Source organism: Anneissia japonica, unplaced genomic scaffold (assembly GCF_011630105.1).
Source record: "Anneissia japonica isolate Jap-2015-1 unplaced genomic scaffold, ASM1163010v1 scaffold1594_len1068242_cov183, whole genome shotgun sequence".
Classification (NCBI taxonomy): domain Eukaryota; kingdom Metazoa; phylum Echinodermata; class Crinoidea; order Comatulida; family Comatulidae; genus Anneissia; species Anneissia japonica.
In genome coordinates, this window is record NW_022722535.1 from 611,978 (window position 1) to 631,062 (window position 19,085).

Genomic DNA, 19,085 nt, shown 5'->3' on the forward strand with positions numbered 1-19,085 from the left:
CTTCCTAGGCCCCCTTTATTTCGAATCCGTTAATCTACTTCTGATACAGTAGGTCTGTATGCTTACATGACTACTTAACAAGTCCAGACAACGCTGAGCTGCACACACTAATTACGTGTGCGTATTAATTATGACAGAATCTATCTATAGTAATTCTGCAGCTGTAGATTTTTCTACATTGATTTGCATTCTGTGTACATACTCGTTATTCATGAGACCTATCGGCTTGGCGTCATGCTTTCACGCCAATCTAACAATAAATTTCCTCACTTTATATATATTAAGATTGAATTTATTTTTGTAACACAAAACCGGGCAACATTTTCTTCCATTAGCAATTATTTCATAGTCTTTGGCTCTATAACTTTCTATAATATATTTCGTATTCGTAATTCTATCATTTTTTTCCCTAGACAGGTATTTCAATTAGATGTTGTCATCCTGACCAATTTTTTAATTTTGACAATCAATCATGGCGGAAATTACAAGCGGTTTCCAAGAGATGAGGTAGCCAAGGGGCTGTCTCTGGTGTCGGTCTATTCACTGTCTCCTTTGGTAGTTCATACAATCAAACTGATTGTCATTCAATTCCATTCTCACACTGTTCACCATCAAACAATAATTTTCGCAAAACCTTCGTAACCTATTTGGTTTATATAGCCAAACCCTAATCATATTCATGTAATATTTATAGGATTCTAAACATTAGGCAATATAATGCATATTTATACGTTACAATTGAATTCATTGTGTTATTTTTTATAATTGTTCATAGGAATGATGAAGTGGTTTGAAAAAATAATTGTTTATTGTTTAATATATATATATGTGTATATATGTATATATATATTATATAGACCTATATATTATATATATTTCGGTATATATGCACGGTAGAGATTGCATCTTTAGATCATAGGGTGAAAAATCCCTCGTTTCCCCTATGGTAGTATATAGTCGTGTATATATATATAGTGTATATATATATAGTAACCAATGAGTACTTGTTACTATACCAACCAATTTATCATCCTGCTAGATCCAATGTAAACTCACCGGGATAAACCAGCAGTGTCACATGGACACCCCTGCTCCGATTTCCCAGCCAAGATATCGCTAGTGAATACGTCATTCAGAGACCAAATTCACCAGAGATTTTTGGCCCAAGAGTTGAATTTTCTTCCAGGGAGAACATTTTTAAGGCTTGCATCTTGGAAAGGTTTGTTACAACCGGCAACAGTTCGTACATTCATCCATTGATAACTATCGGATATACCCACGTCACTAACATCAATGCCGAACATTTTTATTAAACTATGCGTCAACGTCACTTGATCACTGCGCTATCCTTCGGAGTCATACCGTAAGCAAAGAAATAAGCAATACATAGAAGTATCTTATCAGCTTTATAGTTATCATAACTGGTAATGATGTCATATCGAAAGTGTTCAACCAAATGTTTCGTTGTCCGCCGTTATCGAAATCTCGTTCCCAAACGTTGTATTCACGAGGGGCACCTTTGTGATGCCGCAAATGATACCTCATAAGACAACAGGTGTACTTTAAAGAACACCGTTTTGGTTACCTTCTTTTATCACTCCAAAAATGAAGTCATCTACATCACTGGTAATTGAACGTTCAACCTTTGATGCGAATCGTTTGCGGTCTTCCTGATCGGATAGATGTTATCCCCAAAAATATTAAATTCTGTCTCGTATTATCCAATGTCATATTAAAATATACTAAATTACAGATTATACATTAACTGTTTAATTCATTTTTCTAATACAACAATAAATTTTGAATATAATTTGTATATAAATTATATTATGAACAAATACATAAATAATAATAAAATACATCAATAATAATTAAAAACGCAGTTAGGTCGTCATCATAGAAAGCTGAGGTCCCAGGTTCGAATCCCGGTTGAAACATCAAAGAAAAGCGTTGATGGTAAATATATCTATATGAGCGCATACATACAGTATACAATGTCTATCCCTAATTATAACCTCGTAACCTTTTTGCAGCTCACAAGTAAGAAACTGTAACTTATGTTACCTGTTCATACTCTATTACATCTATACGGTACTGAGAAATTCGTCAGATTCCATAAAGGACGCCTGCTACGCCGAGCCGTACTTAAAAAGCCCGTTAATGTTATAAATAAATGATATACTAGGCTATGATTTATGATTATGTTTATACCTTTTAACTTTTATAACTATGTGGACATAATTATAAGTTTTCAAATACTTATGCGAAGGCATTATAATGAATCAATTATAACAACTCTATAATAAGTAGTTATCACATTCGCGGAAGAGGCAATCCATTACCACCCATCAATTCATCGGTTGCGCACAGTTTGATATCAATTAACAATAATCTTAATATTAATATTTCAGGCACTCGATTAACCTACCACGTTTCTTTGCTAATTGCATAGGTCAGACTGCCGCATGGTTCAGCAGAATACGTCGTGCCCCCTACATACTATAAGTGGCCTTACTTTTTTCGAATAAAAGGGTGTTAGTACTCGTGCATTCATTACTACGTTAGCATCGGCATTGACGTGTTTGGTGATCACCCTCAAACAACAATAGCAAATCAAATTAACTAGATTTGCTCGCGCGTCCGCAAAGCTAAAATTGATGTGTTGGTAATCGTGTAGAAAGAACGTTAGATAACATATCAAATTGACGCGTTGTGCTCGCGCGTCAATCAGGCGACGTTGACATCTCATTGACGTGTTGATGCTCACGCGTTTCACGGAGCAACCTATATCAGTTTGACAAATCACACGAATGTTGAAACAAGGGAACGAAGTGTTTTTGATTAATGTTTTGATACATATAAATTTTTGATGAAGTTCATTTAATCATGTAAAATAATACACAAATATGAAAAAAACTATTAATTTCCGCTTCACAAAGAGTTTGACGATGTCAGATAGTTGAATATAATTTTTAATATAAAATGGCGTCATTACGTTGTCTGCTGATGCATGCCAAGTGAAGATTTACAAGTTTTGACAAGGTAGAACTTGCACTAGTTTCAAAGATCATTCGTTGAATACAAATTCTCATAATAAATGGACGCCACTCTAAATGATACCTTCAAATCGTGGATGGAATGAAGAATGAAGCGACAATTGGCCAGCATTAGAATATGGCCCATTAAGTAACGATGTTTCGTGTATACATACCATTAAGCAGTGCGATAGCGATGGACATGACCATGCTATGTCGTGAGATTGGCGGAGATACGGTATTGAAAAGGGAGTAAGAATGATTCGTAAATGTGTCGCTATGTTTAAGGTCAATAAATTACAGATTATGATTTAGATTAAACACCTCGTAATCTAGTTTTTCTTTTTTTTTCAATAATCACTCAATGCTTTTTTTTCGTCAATTTCAAATACATCGTCATTTTATATAACATCTTAGCATAACCTTCTCATCTCCTTACATTTCCCTACAAGCACAAGCAAATTTCTAAAGCAAAAAACATATAACTTAATTCATAATAATGACACATTAATTCTCTACATCACCGAACTGAAAATAGTCAGTATATAATATGCAGCCATGGATTAAGTAGCTAAGATAGTTGCATTATTTCTTGGGAATCATCTCTTTTTCGCTGTGTCTGGCTGCGTTGAGAATGTTCCGCTTGACTGCAATTATGTCGTAGGAGGGCCACTTATCTTTATTTTAGGCTAATTCATAATCACCTATGTTTTTTTAGCTCGTTTGGACATATTACCGCCGTATTGTTTTATTAATTTATTTTGCAGTTGTTTTAGCAACTGGTTACTCTCGATGTTTATAATTGAATAATAAAGAAATAAATAAATATCACCAATAATATGGCTATTGCTGATCTGTGTGTATATTTTTATGTAAAGATGTTTAGTATAGGAGAGCCACTTGATAGTGTTATTGCAATTTTGGCAATCCTCAGGTAATGAAAATCTTGTTTGTTGTATGTTTTGTCTTGTTCTGCTTTTACCTGGATATTGAATAAATGAAATGGTTTTTATTGTTGGTTATATCTTTACAATTTGCGTTACATCCGGAGTACATGCGCGTTCTTAAATAAATTATAAATGCACCATACAGAACGAACTGTAAACACTTATAGGTATAGCGCCATAACTATAATTCTATCATATACTATAACGGATTTCAGGTTGGCAAAGGACAATTCGTGTAATAGTATTAACATGCAATTTTGGTAATTGGTTCGGTAATATCCCTGCGTATTGAAAATAGGAAGAGCCGTGTCATGTGTCCTGCAACGGAAAGTATATCAATAATATCAATGTTAAAATCAAATATATAAAAAACAGTAACCTAATTTTCTTGTAAGAAGAGAATTCACTATTAGTTGAATATGATATTATACCTCCATGGTTGAATTAATCATGTTCGTTCAAAAGGTATAGAAGCTCAATACGACCTTCCTAGTTTTCAGTGAAATCGAAATTATGCGAGAGAGTTTTACTTGCTCAGTTAAGAACTGAAATATTCTTTTCCCGATGTATGGTCTGGTGTTTGTTGGCTCCATGCTTTATTTTTGAGTGGGCGGAAACTACATTGAACAATAAAAATGCACATGCTTAAATAAAATGAACTAACATTCTTGGAAGCTTTTCTTTAATGAGAATAATTTTATGAAGAATTTGATGACCAAATATTAGGAACTTTAATTAATTTGAATAGCCACGGGAGAATGATGCAATATATAATTAAATGAAGATAAATAATAATGAACCGCATCTATAATATACGAGTGCGTTAAGTCTATTGTATGGCCACTTGGCGCCCACGTACATTGTGCATTGTTCTAGATCTGTTGTCAACTATTTATCAGTATATATATATATATATATATATTACCGGTGCACGTATTCACCCGGGTATAAATTGAATGCCCTAGTTAGTAGGACTAGTATGTAATGCAAGGAAAATACAACTTACCTGACCGTGTCCCTATTTCTAAAATAGAAGGCTCTAAAGGAGGTAGATGATTTCAGATACGTTGGGTCGTGGGTGAACTCTACCAGGGCAGCGTTCAACAAGATTAAAATCGTGTGGAAATCTAAGATAGCCCGACAATCAAAGAAGCTAAGTTTTTCTCATTACTATGGAATTTGTTCTAATATACGAATGTGAAAGAATCTTGGACATAAACACCAGCCCTGGGGAAGTCTCTCATTGGTGTGTATATACTCGACAGATACGAGCTTCTCTTAACATCATTTTGGCAAGATGGAGTTAGCATCAACATTATTTATGGGGACCTAACCAAGTTTGGGGACAAAATTGCATACATGCGGGTTATGCTTGCCAGACACTGCCACCAGCACCCTGAGCTTCATGCCAGCCAGATTATTCTCTGGGAGCCAACATATGGTGAATAGAGCAGACACAAATTAACAAATATATTAATAAAGGCCTACCATGGAGGATTCTAATAAGCTAGCAACCTGTATGAAGAATGACGGATCTATGCTAGGGCTCGGTTGTGGCTGACGTAGTAAGTAGATGCATGTATATCTAGGTGAACACGTGGTAAACGTAGTCGATAAAATATAATACAATAGGCAATGAGGTTTTTTTTAAATTTTTTCATAATATAAAATTAATTACTATATACGAATATTTCTGAAGCGCCTGTTCTCTTCTACAGCCTACTGCCTCATGTGCTCCCCAAATATTCGTATAAATTTTAAATATAGTGAAAAAAATTAAATCGCCTAATGTACCGTATTATTTTTATGGACTACATTTTAATTTATATTATATATAGGCCTTTATATAGGCCTATATATATATATATATATATATATATATATATACACTGAAAAATCTTCAATCGCCTATTGTATTGTTTTTTTAATTATATTATATACATTATAGATAATATATATACATATACATATATATATATAATTTATATTATATTACGCAATATGTGTCAAATATTACAGCGAGAACTATTGCTTAATGGTTGTTGTTTTCGGTATATAGAACGGGATAAATATTTTAAGCTATGTTATGACTGTCATATTAACGATTACCACGAAATATTATTCCATACAATAACAGTAAAGGCACTGTCCACTGACGGACGAAATGCGTACTTCTCCGTAGTTTGCAATATGGGTTGAGTTAGACAGTATTTCATAGTGATTCCATAAGCAGTGCATTCAGCGCCGGTAGGCTAGATTTCAACGACTTATCTGATCTTCTGTCAGTATCAATGAATAAATCTGAATAACATATCGCTTGTAAACGCGTGCCGCGAGCGTGTAACGCATGTCTGCACAATCTGTACACAGTTTCTGTACTCAACGAAACAACGCATCACACATCAAATTGATTACACGTGCAGCGCACAGGCACAACACTCATGCGCTCCTGACATGACACATATCAGCCTGACCTCAGAGACATCATGATGTCCGAAGAAAAAGCACACACAGCCCAAATTAGTTGTTTTATTTCAGATGATATTTGACGTTTGCAAATTGCCAAGCATGTTGTGTGCTAAATATTACCCTAGGTGTACGTCGAAAGTGTCAGTGGGCATCGATGATTTCCCTCGTCAGTAACAACTGTACACAAGATATGACATTACGACTGATATTACGACTTTTCTTACAGGCAGATTCATTACAAATAAAAGACACTGTTCTTACTCGCTCATCTCTTATAAATTGCCGCAAGACCACTAGCAATGTAATGTAGTGCCGTGTGCGCGTAAGTCTTAAGACAATGCAATGTAGACTGTTTCACACAGTGTATATTGTACGCTTTATATATGCCTGAATCCTGCGTTTTACAATGTAAAGAGTAGAAGTAAGTAAAACAATATGCTAGGATTCTCCAAACTGTTGTTGAATATTAATATAGCCCTACAATTACCGATCACGGGTAGTACACTTTTGCCCGCAGGCGACGACGACGCGTTCGATCCTCGTCCACCAACTTCTCGAGCGGGCAAAACAATTCCGCGTTGCCAACGGTCAAGATTTTAGACAGAACATGACGCAGGGCCAACGATCTGGACTAAGCACACAGTAGTAACACAGTAAACATAGCAGTATACTACTATTATGTATGCAAAAAAAGTCAAGGAGAATCGCGCCTACGAGTATAGCGGGCTGATTTTGCTAGCGTACACCGCCGGCAGTGCCCTCGGGTACGTTCTACAAAACGCACTGGCCGTGATCAGTACTATGAGGTCCGATATAGACACTGTACCTTTCATTAATTTGATTAATCATGCCAACCCAGAGCCAACTATGCTAATAAACTACGTCATTTCGTCACTAATCTACATACAATTTCGCTTACTTTGCATTTGTTTTTACATGCGCATTCATAGCGGATAGACCGTTATTAACAAAATATTAAACACATTTCACCGACATCATGAACATGAAGAATTCATAAATTAGCATTCAAACATGGATGATTAAATATAAAACGTATTAGTAGCTTCGCACCAACACTAGTGATAATTAATGATCAGTTACTTCTTACACATTTCCATTAATCCGGTGATAATATGTAAAAGAAATTTAGCAAAGCTGACAACTTGGCATTTAAACTGATCACACATTAAGTTTTTTTTTTAATATAAGGAATAAGAAAACTAGAGATAAGACGACCTTGTGAACGCGAATAATTCAATATCGTATTAAACATACACTTTATTGCATTGATTAAACCTTAAGTTCATGGCGCATTTATGTTGTAGTTTCCCGCGGCAATAGGCATTTCGTCTCGTTATGCGTCTTCCGCGTTCCAACCCTTCTTCTTCGTCTCGTTATGCTTCGTACACGTTTTGACTGTTCTTTATTTATCAGTACAGACTTTATTCAGATATACTTTATGAGGGTGTAACTGTAGTGGAGTTACAATAGTATAGCCTACATCATGGGACAATCCTCCAAGAGTCTGCGTGTGTATATGCGTGGTACGGCGGTCGTACGACACGAATCCAACTGAGATATACTTTAAAGCTCGAATCCAACTTCACTCCCTGTGAGCGACAGACGACGCGACATCGTCTGGGTCGGTTGCAGTCTGAACGGATCGTCATTAAAAACGATCTGTTACGCGCGCATCGTGGCGCTGCGTTCTTTATAAAATCGCGTCGGCAGACGGACCGTCGGGCGCAGTGACCGGGCACACACTGCACCACGGTCGTCAGCCGACGCGATACCATGGAGCAACACGACGAGGAGCACGCAACTGATCGTTTTTAATGACAATCTGCTCCATCAGGGGCTCACATCGAACGGAGGTACATTCGTCAGCCGTACGACCGGCGTTCATCGCAGTGTATGCTCGGCTTCTGCTTAAGATGGTGCACTAGAGTAAACTTATGTCTTATCAGCTCTCTGGCTCTCTGGCAAGTTCTGTTCATACTATCAGACTTCATGTGGCACACGATGCCATATCACACCCATAAGCGTGTGATGATGAATAAATAACATCACACGCATAATACGAACAATTCATGTTTGTGACAAAAAAAAAAAATCTTGATAATGTGAGCAGAGATAACACAAGAAGAGTAGCAATAAAATTGAACCAGGGATCCATGGTTGGTTCACTGCGCACTTCTATAAGTTTAACAGACGCTTCGATATTATTTTCACTGCGTTAAACACGACTCGTACGTTACGCCGTGTATACACCTTGATATTATATATAGCCTATATATATATAGATATATATATATATATATATATATATATATATATATATATATATATATATATATATATATATACACCAACTATCGGTTAAATAAAGCATCAATATATTAGTTTACATTTTTATTTGCTGTTACTCCAAGGTAAAGCTATATTGTTAAAGCGATGTTTTTACTGCGATTATAAGAGAATATTGGTGTATTGTACGTGATACAAATTTATACCAAATGGTGCTATAAATTTTACATATCACACACATTGTCATTAAAAAAATGAATAAAAAATTGTAATTATAATATAAGAAAATTATCTGGATATTAACAGAAATTGATATATGATCCTTATTTTATTTCCCTGAGTTTTGTTTCTCAGTCAAAGACCTATACAAAAATAGGTCTACCGATAACTACTAAGGGGACTTCTTCGAGACAAAACTGTATCCCCTTATAGGGATGTCCCCTGAGTAGGGGTTAGCCGTGTGTTTCCCCTCGATCCGTGACCAGATAAGTGTTCCTTTATTAGGGATGTCCCAAGTTAGGGTTTAACTATATGGAAAAAAATAGAATAGGCCATTAAGATAATCAGTCATTTTATGGCGAAAAACCGGCAAGAATATTTCTTTTTCTTTTTTTCTTTTGTTAAAAATAAGAGGTACCGTACATAAAACTAAATTTGATTAAAACTAATACTGGTGTTACAAACACCCGTTTATATTTTTTGGGACGGGGTTACCCCAGGCTTATCCCCATGCCTGACATACCAATGACCCCTGGTCCCCAAAAAACATGACAGGCTACAGCTGATTAACCGCGGTTAAGTGATAATGCGCATATCGATATTGACTTTTGTATATACCTTTCAACATTCCAATGTATTAGGCGTATGTTTTATTCACAGTTTGTCTACGATTGGATTTGTATAGTAACCGATTTTTTTTTAAAGTAGAATAGTTCATTTTTATTTGATTTTTTACTCTTCCTTATAAATAAAAAAATAATTGTATTCTTACCTTTACCGAGTTGTTAAGTCGCGTGTGTGAAATTGAAACAATTCGAACGCTTCAGTTCTAGGCGCTGAATACCGAGTAGCTCTGGCGTGAAGTGCGTGGATGTGCAACAGTGCTCCTCTCTAGAAACCTCTGTAATGACAATTGTTCGCTCACATTAATACAAACTCTCTGCTTGAGACTGACAGTACGCTATTTGTACAGTTGGCTTATGACAAGAAATTGATATATCTGTGTATCTATTAGGAGGAGAGTTTCTTTCCGTTCATGGTTCACTTGAAATAATTAATCGGATTTCGACACCTCACGTTTGAACTTCAAAGACACCTTGACACCAGCCCTCCCCTCGCCACCTCATTAAGTGCTCGTCCACCAGAACTGCGCACCCATGATTGAGGAACCAGTCCTGCTGCAAAATCTCAGCCTATCGGCTCTTTTAAAAAATAAGTTGTCCGATTGTCCTACCTCATTTGGCTGGTGAGGCATTCATTATTACCGGAGAAAAGGCATTAAAAATAAACAAGCATTTGTCGGCCACGTATGGGTCCAGCAGAAATTACTCGGCTTGGAGCTCACACCGCTTTTGATTTGATGAAATGCGAATGAATGAATGACATCTATCATCACCTAGTCTAATATTCGTTTCCGTGGTCAATACGTCACGCTCCAGTGCCCAGCTTATCTTTTCTAATTGTGGTACCACAAAATTAGTTATTTTACGGCCACTTATTTAATTGTAGCACGCTATTGGGAATTTTTTTCGATGAAAGATGAACAGATGATCATTATATCCGATATGGGTTGCGCGAGCACTCGGCTAAAAATACATCGGTAGGTGATTTAAGAGGTCACACTTAAGTGGGCTAAGTATGCGAAATTGAGGGTGAGTTTAAGAATTATGAGTAATGCAGACAGCATTCTTATGTTCATGAAAGGCCTAGAAACATTTGTGTTCATTTGGATCCCATAAATAATGTGTCTTATAGCGATTTCATTTTCTATGTTCTATCGTAAAATGTAGTACAGTACGTAGGATTAGACCAGGAGTGGCAGTAATGGTTGTGACGGTAGAGGGCGTGGTAATGTGGCGATTAAAAAATTGATGTTCATTTGAAACCTATAAATAATGGTCTCACATTGACTTCATTTTCCTACGTTCGTTGCTTTCCGTAAAGAAAGTACACTGAGCAAAACGTAATAACGGTGAGCCGAGTGGCTAGTGATAAAAAGTAAAGGGCGTGTCCCACAAACGCGTACGTTTACGCCCACAAACGCATGGGTTTGCGTACGTTTACGCTATCGTTCGGTGGGACCTTAGCAACAATATCCATGGGGCGGGGCTTAGCGGAAATGTCTATTATGATAACACTCACAATTTAGATTACTGATACGCTTCGTAAAATGGCATTCTATAGCCTAATATTTTCATATTCACGGGCACAAGGAATCTAACTGATGAAGACACCAAAAGTGGGTGGGGTTATACAGCGTCCCAAAAGGAATTATAACCTATAAGAGGCATTAAAACATGTGCTATGCATCTTACTATTTGGATTTTAGTATAGTTAGGGGAAATACACAATGACACACAACCTCTCATGACCGACATTTCGAGATGCGTTATATAGCTAGTCTGCTGTATATGTACCGAGGTATGGTAACCCATAATAGTTATATATACTACCTTCAGCATTTAGAAAAGTAAGCCTACTACGAGATACGCAGGCCTAGGTAACGAAATGTGCAGGCCCATTACAGTACGCAATAAGATACATAGGCCTCTATGACATATTGCAATTCGTTGGTCTGTTACACTATGCGCAATGGGATGCGCAGGTCTACTATACGCTTCACATAATCCTGAAAACCTGTTAGCAAATTAATTGGAATTAATATCCTTGTAGTTAGTAGATAGCTTACCATCATGCATTATACGAGTGTCAATCAATAACTCACCACTCTGCTGCGCGAGTACATTTTTTGCAAACGCCAGTGTCTGTCTCTTATACACATCTAGATGTGTATAAGAGACAGCCCTCCACGCTCCTATGTTTTGTCTAGACTAGAGAACAACATAATGCGAGCCTATACAGAGGTCTTGCTACACGTTTGTCTGCTTGGTTTGCTTAGATGCGTTTCACGCAAACGCAGGTAATGGTACTCGACGTATAAGTCTAACATAGAGTGAATCAAAGACGTAGCGTTACTTGCGTTTGGTCAACGGCATCTACCCTAGTGTGAACCAAGCCATAGCGTTGCTTGCGTTTTGTTCAACGGCGTTTATCCAAGTGTGAATCAAGTCGTAGCGTTGCTTGCGTTAAGACAACAGCGTGTACCCTAATGTGAACCAAGCCATAGTGTTGCTTGCGTTTGTTCAACGGCGTCTATCCTCATGTAAGGAAAACCGTAGCCCCAGTGTGAACAAACGCTTAGTTCGAACAACATGTACGCATATGTTTGTACATTGGCGTACATTTTGTCTCGAGGTGCCCAGTTCACCTTCACTAGGCCTACAACAGATCTCAAAATAGCGTACGTTTTTTGGAACTGTACCGGTATACAACAGAGACATTCGATTCTTGTTATTTTGTTAGAGTGTGTGGTGTGCTTGATCTTGATAGTAAATAGGCCTACGTCATCTTCAATATCGTCATTTGTGCCTAAAAGAATCTTCACAATACATAGGGCCTATACGAGTTAAATGTGATCGCTGATTCATGTAAAATGCATGAATGGCCTACGTTGTGAGGGATATGCTACTGTATACGGGATGGATTGACTAAACATTTGATGACGTAACCGTATTCGTTTATCGTAAGCTTGCGAAACTTCCCTATTTCGCCGAGAGTTCGCGAATTCCACGGAGGGTGCAACAACGTGACTAGGTGCGCACAACGAATCGTGTTTAATGACGATGCGCTCAGACACTACCGACAATCACAGACGTCGTCGCTTCGTCAAGCGCATACTGGAGTCGTCGGCCAACGTTCGTACTTTAGCGCCATTGCTAGCATAGACTGGCCTACGCATGAAATGACAGCACAATCCTCGCAGACGTATCTAGAACAACGCAAGGCAAACATTCTTAATAGCTCGATAGATAACCATAACCGTTGTACAACTTACATCATCGCATTATTACCAGTCATGTAATCCAAGAACTTCAGCAATTTTGATTCGATTTATGTTTAATCGAAAAATGGGTTTCGACGGACGCACAAATTACTTCCTTATAATATTCACTACAGTAACATGAAGTTCGATATACAGGGCACAGATTAGAAAATAAACTTAAAATCTAAAACAGATTTGTTTAAATTCTTCCAATTAAAGACTATCTCTGGGATAGCTCGAGGCAGTGGTCTTAGCAGCTTTGGTCTCTTAACATTAGAATTACCGTATTTATTCAAACACCCCGGGGCGTTTATTGTTGGGAAGGGTTTCAGGGTACGTTTATTCGAGGGAGGCGTTTATTTTTCTGGTGTAAAATGGATACGTATTATACTCAAATATACACTCCTCAATTTCAAGGTAAATGTGGAACTACTTACATAAATACAGTCAAAATGTGTTATTGCGTGATTATTGATCCCAACCAGGTTAGAAAAAAATTAATTCTAATGGAGTAGAACATTAACAGAATGTGTTGAGAATGATTTGCTTCCATTAGTTTTGTTTACAGTCATTTAGAGGGGCGTTTATTCGAGGAGAATTAAACGCCCAAGGGCGATTATTTGAGGGAGGCGTTTATTCCAAATGAGGCTCTGAAAGCGGCGTTTATTCAAGGGAGGGCTTTTATTTAAAGTGGGCGTTTTATTCGAATAAATACGATAATCAAAGTCTAGGAAAAAAGATTGTCTTTATTTGAAAGGAGGAGGCCTGTATTATCAACTTGACAATGTATTTTAGTACGTACATTATAGGCTCATTTACTGCCTAACATCGTTACTGTTTTTAATAAATGTACCATTTCACTGAGTTAGATCATCCTTGGTGGACGATGGAAAACAGGGCTGTTCCTCTAGAAATTTTAATATGGCGACTTTAAAATATAGAAGTTATTCTTGTTTATTGAATGACGTCTTAGTTTAATAACCATACCCTCCGATCTTTGTTCAGAGTGTGAGAGAGCGTTCCGTTGCTTGGTAACGTCCTCTACATTTTGAGTCTCAATATCGTAGCTTCACACATGTGCTATTCTCGTACTTGTCCACTGAAGTCAATATGGTTACTACAAACAAAACAAAAACGTGTGCTGCTTCTTATTTTCGTCTCCCGGGTTGTCAGTTTTAAAATTAATATTCAACGAATAAAGACAATTAAAGCAATGCTTACTATGTATTCTACACCAAAATAGTATAAAAAATATAATTTGAGAAACAAATAATTCATTTATACAAAGATATGTACTGTAAGTTGGCATTCATCAAACTATGTCAATAATGTTTATCTTTTAATTATATTCTTTTTGATGACGTATTTTTTGTCCATAATTGTAGTGGAACTGAGTTTGTGTGCGTCACAACACGTCGGTCTGTGAGACGCGCGCGTATTCCTGAACCTCTTCAGATTGGTCAGTTGTTTAATAAGATTGGCAATCCGGAAAGCTAGGTCCATTGCGCACGACGAATGTACATTTCTTATATAACTATCCTTGCTCATTCTGTCGCACATCTTCATCAAACGCGAGCTATAATTCCACTACATAGCGCATTAAGGTTAACAAACGATCGAAGCTATTACGATCATCGGTTGAACTTGCTGGGAATGTATTCCTTAGGCGATTTAAAGAAGTCAGTTATGGATCAACAGACCTCAGTTAATGCACACGCATTTTGATCAAACCTTTAGCATTTATCATATTAATCAAATATGTCTGACTGTTTTTTGTGACATTCTATATCTTTTTGTGATCCATTTGCTAGAATGAACATGGAATGAATTTTATGAGCATCATTCAAGGCCGTGCTTGATTGAAGAAAGCCTTATACTTATAATATGAATCAAATCTACCATCAAAGTACTTAACTACTACGTCTCATCACCGCACTCATATCCGCATGTTTCTGGATTAAAGAGATTAATAGTTTTATATATCACATTTAATATTTGAATTACCATAATCACCAGTTCTATTACAAGACATAGCATTTATTGATCCTGGACGTGATATACGACTAAATGTTATTACTTCTTGTTGATTCGCTGCTAAGTTTAACCAAGCCCGCCCTCAAACATAATGAGCGACGCGTCAACTGGTTGCTACAGCAAGCAGACATCGTACAATTTGTAGTAATATGATGAGTAAATTAAGCACTCGATAGGTCAGTAACGTAACGGTTTTTATTGTCAACACGTCTGATTGAAATCGCGTCAATTTCTCCATTAACCTCATATGTTTCAATAAAATTGTGTACATTGTTATCTATAAGATATGCAAGCAATGGTATATTGGTGGTTACAATATCAAATTGAGTGTATAACGAATTTATAGCCCCTTGTGAAACACAGGATCTACTTAGAGAAGATGGAATAGAATAACACTTAATAGGTCTAATGACAATATCGATATTGAGTGAGAATACCAAGTCCTCGGTTACAGTTAGCAACTAGAGTATTGCAGGCCGTACCTTCCAGAAAACCAACCCACTTTAAAGACTCCTGGGTGGAGTGAGACATCAGGTGACGAGAATGAACCTTTTCCGCTAAGCACTTCGGTCCCTGCTGATGCTAAGGTGTGGGACCAAAGACAACCCGGTGGAACCTTCCTATATCATGCGACCTTATTTGAATGTCTACCTGCCCCTTCTGGAGCTGCTTAAGAGGTCGGATTTACGAACCAGAAACAGAGCGTGCGTCTTAGTGGGACATGCACGTATCTATTATTTTTAAATTACATTCAATTTACTCACTGCCCAAGGACTGCACAGGTGAGCCCCAGCTCATCTCAGGTTCAGCCTACATTTTGTCAATAATTGACATCATACTTCCGCTTCGATACTTCCCCCTCATACCTCCACCTTATTCCTTCACTTAATGGTCAATACCACTACCATACGCTACCATACACAACTCATTCACCACATACCTTCATACACCACCACACACCACCACCTCATACCTCTAACTCATATCACATCCCTTATACCATCTCTCCACCTGATATTGCCACCTCATCAGTGGCGTATCTAGGGTGCGGGGGTACACCCCCCCCCCACTCCCACTCCTATGCGTCCACCCCGTCTTCCCTCCAAAAAATCACGCTCAAGTACCGTACCGTTCAAAATCACCTCAAACCACCTTATTTTGCGAGCTAGCACCCCCTCACCTGATCATAGAGCCCCACCTTCACCTTTTCCCCATCAACCCCTTCCCTTTTCAAGACTGCTAGCCCCTCACACCGCCACCTCATACTTTCTTACCACTACCTCATACTACCACCTCATACCTTCCACCTCATCTCCACCATACCTCCGGCCTTAATCTGTTTTTATGTTCTTTTGGAAATACTGTGGAGTATATACAAGAAAACCCCAGGTATTTGTTTGATTATTTTAAACATAAAATGAGCTAACTTTAACTATACCTCACCAACACTATTGAGACAGTGTGGGTGTGTGTGTGTGTGTGTGTGTGTGTGTGTGTGTGTGTGTGCTTAGCCTTGAGTCAATGTGTTTGTTATTCGCATTGAATTACTCTAATTGGCGAAAATGATGATAACGAAGTCCAAATCAATAAGATTACTACGAATTCTACTAAGTTACAAGTTTCTATGGATACCAAGGTATGGGCAAGCTAATGAAAACTGGTTATGATAATTAATTTCACGCAGACGTTATACATATAAGGTATAAACCAGAGCTAGACACTACATCTTATTGACCAAGTACATTTTCGAGGTTTCTATCAATATTATACTTTAAGTCCTATTAATTATCGTTTGGTGTAACGAGATTATGTTACTGCTGCATAATACGACCTGCTAGGTCGAGTCTACACGTTGAGCAACTTCATTGTACTCGCTTTGTGTGACTCGCTACTAGCTTGTATAATATTTTTTTACGACAAAACAAAAACAAATCCAATTCATAGCCTCATAACAGACTATAGTAAAACAAAAATTGTATTTATGATTATGCTGCTGGTGGTGATTATGACGCTGTAGCTGATGACTATGATGATTATGATGCTTCTGATGATGATTATGACTATGACGCTGCTGCTGATGATGATGATGAATATGATGCTGCTGCTGATGCTGCTGATGATAATGATGGTGGTGGTGGTGGTGGTGATGCTGCTGCTGATGATGATGCTGCTGCTGCTGATGATGATGATGGTGGTGGTGGTGGTGGTGGTGATGCTGCTGCTGCTGATGATTATGATGCTGCTGCTCCTGCTGATGATGGTAATGATTATAATGATGGTGATGATGATGATGCTGCTGCTGCTAATGATTATGATGTTGTTGCTGCTGCTGCTGCTGCTGATAATGGTGGTAATGATGCTGCCTATGATTATAATGATGATGGTGGTAATGCTGCTGATTGTTATGATGGTACTGCTGCTGCTGATGATGATGATTATGATGATGGTGGTGATGATGATTATGATGCTGCTAATGCTGCTGATGATTATTATGTTGCTGCTGATGATGATGATGGTTATTATCATAGTGGTGATGATGTTGCTACTGTTACTGCTGCTGAAGATTATGCTGCAGCTGATGATGGCGAGTATGATGGTGGCGGTTGTGGTACGGTGGTGATTATGCTGCTACTGTTGCTGTTGCTGATGATTATGATGATGCTACTGCCGTTGATGATTATGATGCTGCTGCTGATGATGATGATAATAACGGTGATGATGCTGCTGATAATTATTATGATGATGGTGATGATGCTACTGCTGATGATAATGATGACGATGGTAGTGGTGGTGATGATGCCGATGACGATGACGATTATTAATAATTGTATTAATAATTAACGTTTAATTAAATTTCGTTCCCTTTTTAAGCGTTAAGGCCTATTTATACCAAATGTACTCTTATTCGTAATAATCAATAATACATATTATAGTGATAATAATGATTTAATAATAAAAAATATAATAGAAATAATAGTAATAATATTAGAAATACTAACACAACTAAATAATAATAATAATAATAAATATTAATTACGATAACAATAGCTCATTCTTGGCGGAGGTGAAGGTGACGATATGACGAGAATGATTGACAACCTAAATACAAGACAATCCTGCGGACTATAATGAAATATAATGGTGATCGATTAACTAACGACGCAGGGAAATAACTGTAAGTATTAACTTTATGATGATGGGAGTGGGTTGAGAGGAGATATAGCCTACGGGTGTACACTGGCTACGGTGACATTAGATATTGATGTAACAGCAACAAAATGTTTCACTTAAGGCAAACGGTGAACTTTTGATTTTCTCTAACAAAAAGCAACTGAACTATATCAGGTCTACCATAAACTACACACCTTTTTAAGATTAATATACCTAACATTTGAAAAAAAATATAAAATAAATAGCATAGAATCATTCAATTCTCTGAGACATGGAGCAGGGGCAGTGGCGGTGACAGGTGGTTCAGGGGATTCCTTCCCCACCTCCTCAGACAAGCATGGACCTCCGCCGTGGTGACTACACGACGTGGACGTGGTGGTATTATGTTGTCGTTCCAAACAAAGATGAACCAAGGCTCTAGGCGGTCCCTTGGTTCGGACCTCTGTTGGAATTGTTGGACCCCTGTACTGGTGGCCACCATTGGGCATGGGTCCCAAGTCTCCAGGGTCGCCCCGAAATCATTACAGTTTCCTTAACCCCCGTGTACAAGCAGAAATATCCCGGAACCCACCTCCCCAAATCACTACAGTCGTACGTTTTTACTACAGTATCATTAACGTTATTCGCCTACTTGAAGTTAGCTGACCATGGATATCGTTACGCGCATAAGATTTGTTAAAATAGCTCATCAAGCCAGATCTCCCGGAAGTGGGGTCTCCCAACATGAGGGGGAGAAGTGTGATCCACCATTGTGTTTTTATTGAACAATTGCAACACGAATACTGCATGCTTTATTGAGAGTGGACACAAATCACTGTGCATACGATACACTTACTGTCCAGTGGCGGTAATAGTCAACGTAAATCTGAATCTTTTAGCATAATGTTTTCTTTTATGTGCAATAAAATGTAGCAGTTTTGTTTTAATTTAATTAGCTTCAATGAATAATAGTTATAATGATCATGATGATGATGATAGTGGTACAGATTACTGTAGTAATTATAAAAAATAATAATCATA

General features: G+C 37.6%; 1 protein-coding gene across 3 annotated transcripts in view; it reads right to left on the minus strand.

Moving 5' to 3' along the window:
* LOC117111943 (muscarinic acetylcholine receptor M3-like) overlaps nucleotides 1-19,085 on the minus strand; it is a 73,374-nt gene that overhangs the window by 8,470 nt on the left and 45,819 nt on the right. Inside the window, exons 1-2 of one of the 3 annotated variants that reach the window (XM_033254992.1) lie at nucleotides 13,848-13,977; nucleotides 9,750-9,878 (exon numbers count right to left, since the gene is read on the minus strand). The gene's annotated coding sequence lies outside the window, so the exon portion shown is untranslated. Of the gene's footprint in view, nucleotides 1-9,749; nucleotides 9,879-10,211; nucleotides 10,407-13,847; nucleotides 13,978-19,085 lie in introns of those variants that run through there. The other 2 variants (XM_033254993.1, XM_033254991.1) reach the window with 2 other exon arrangements.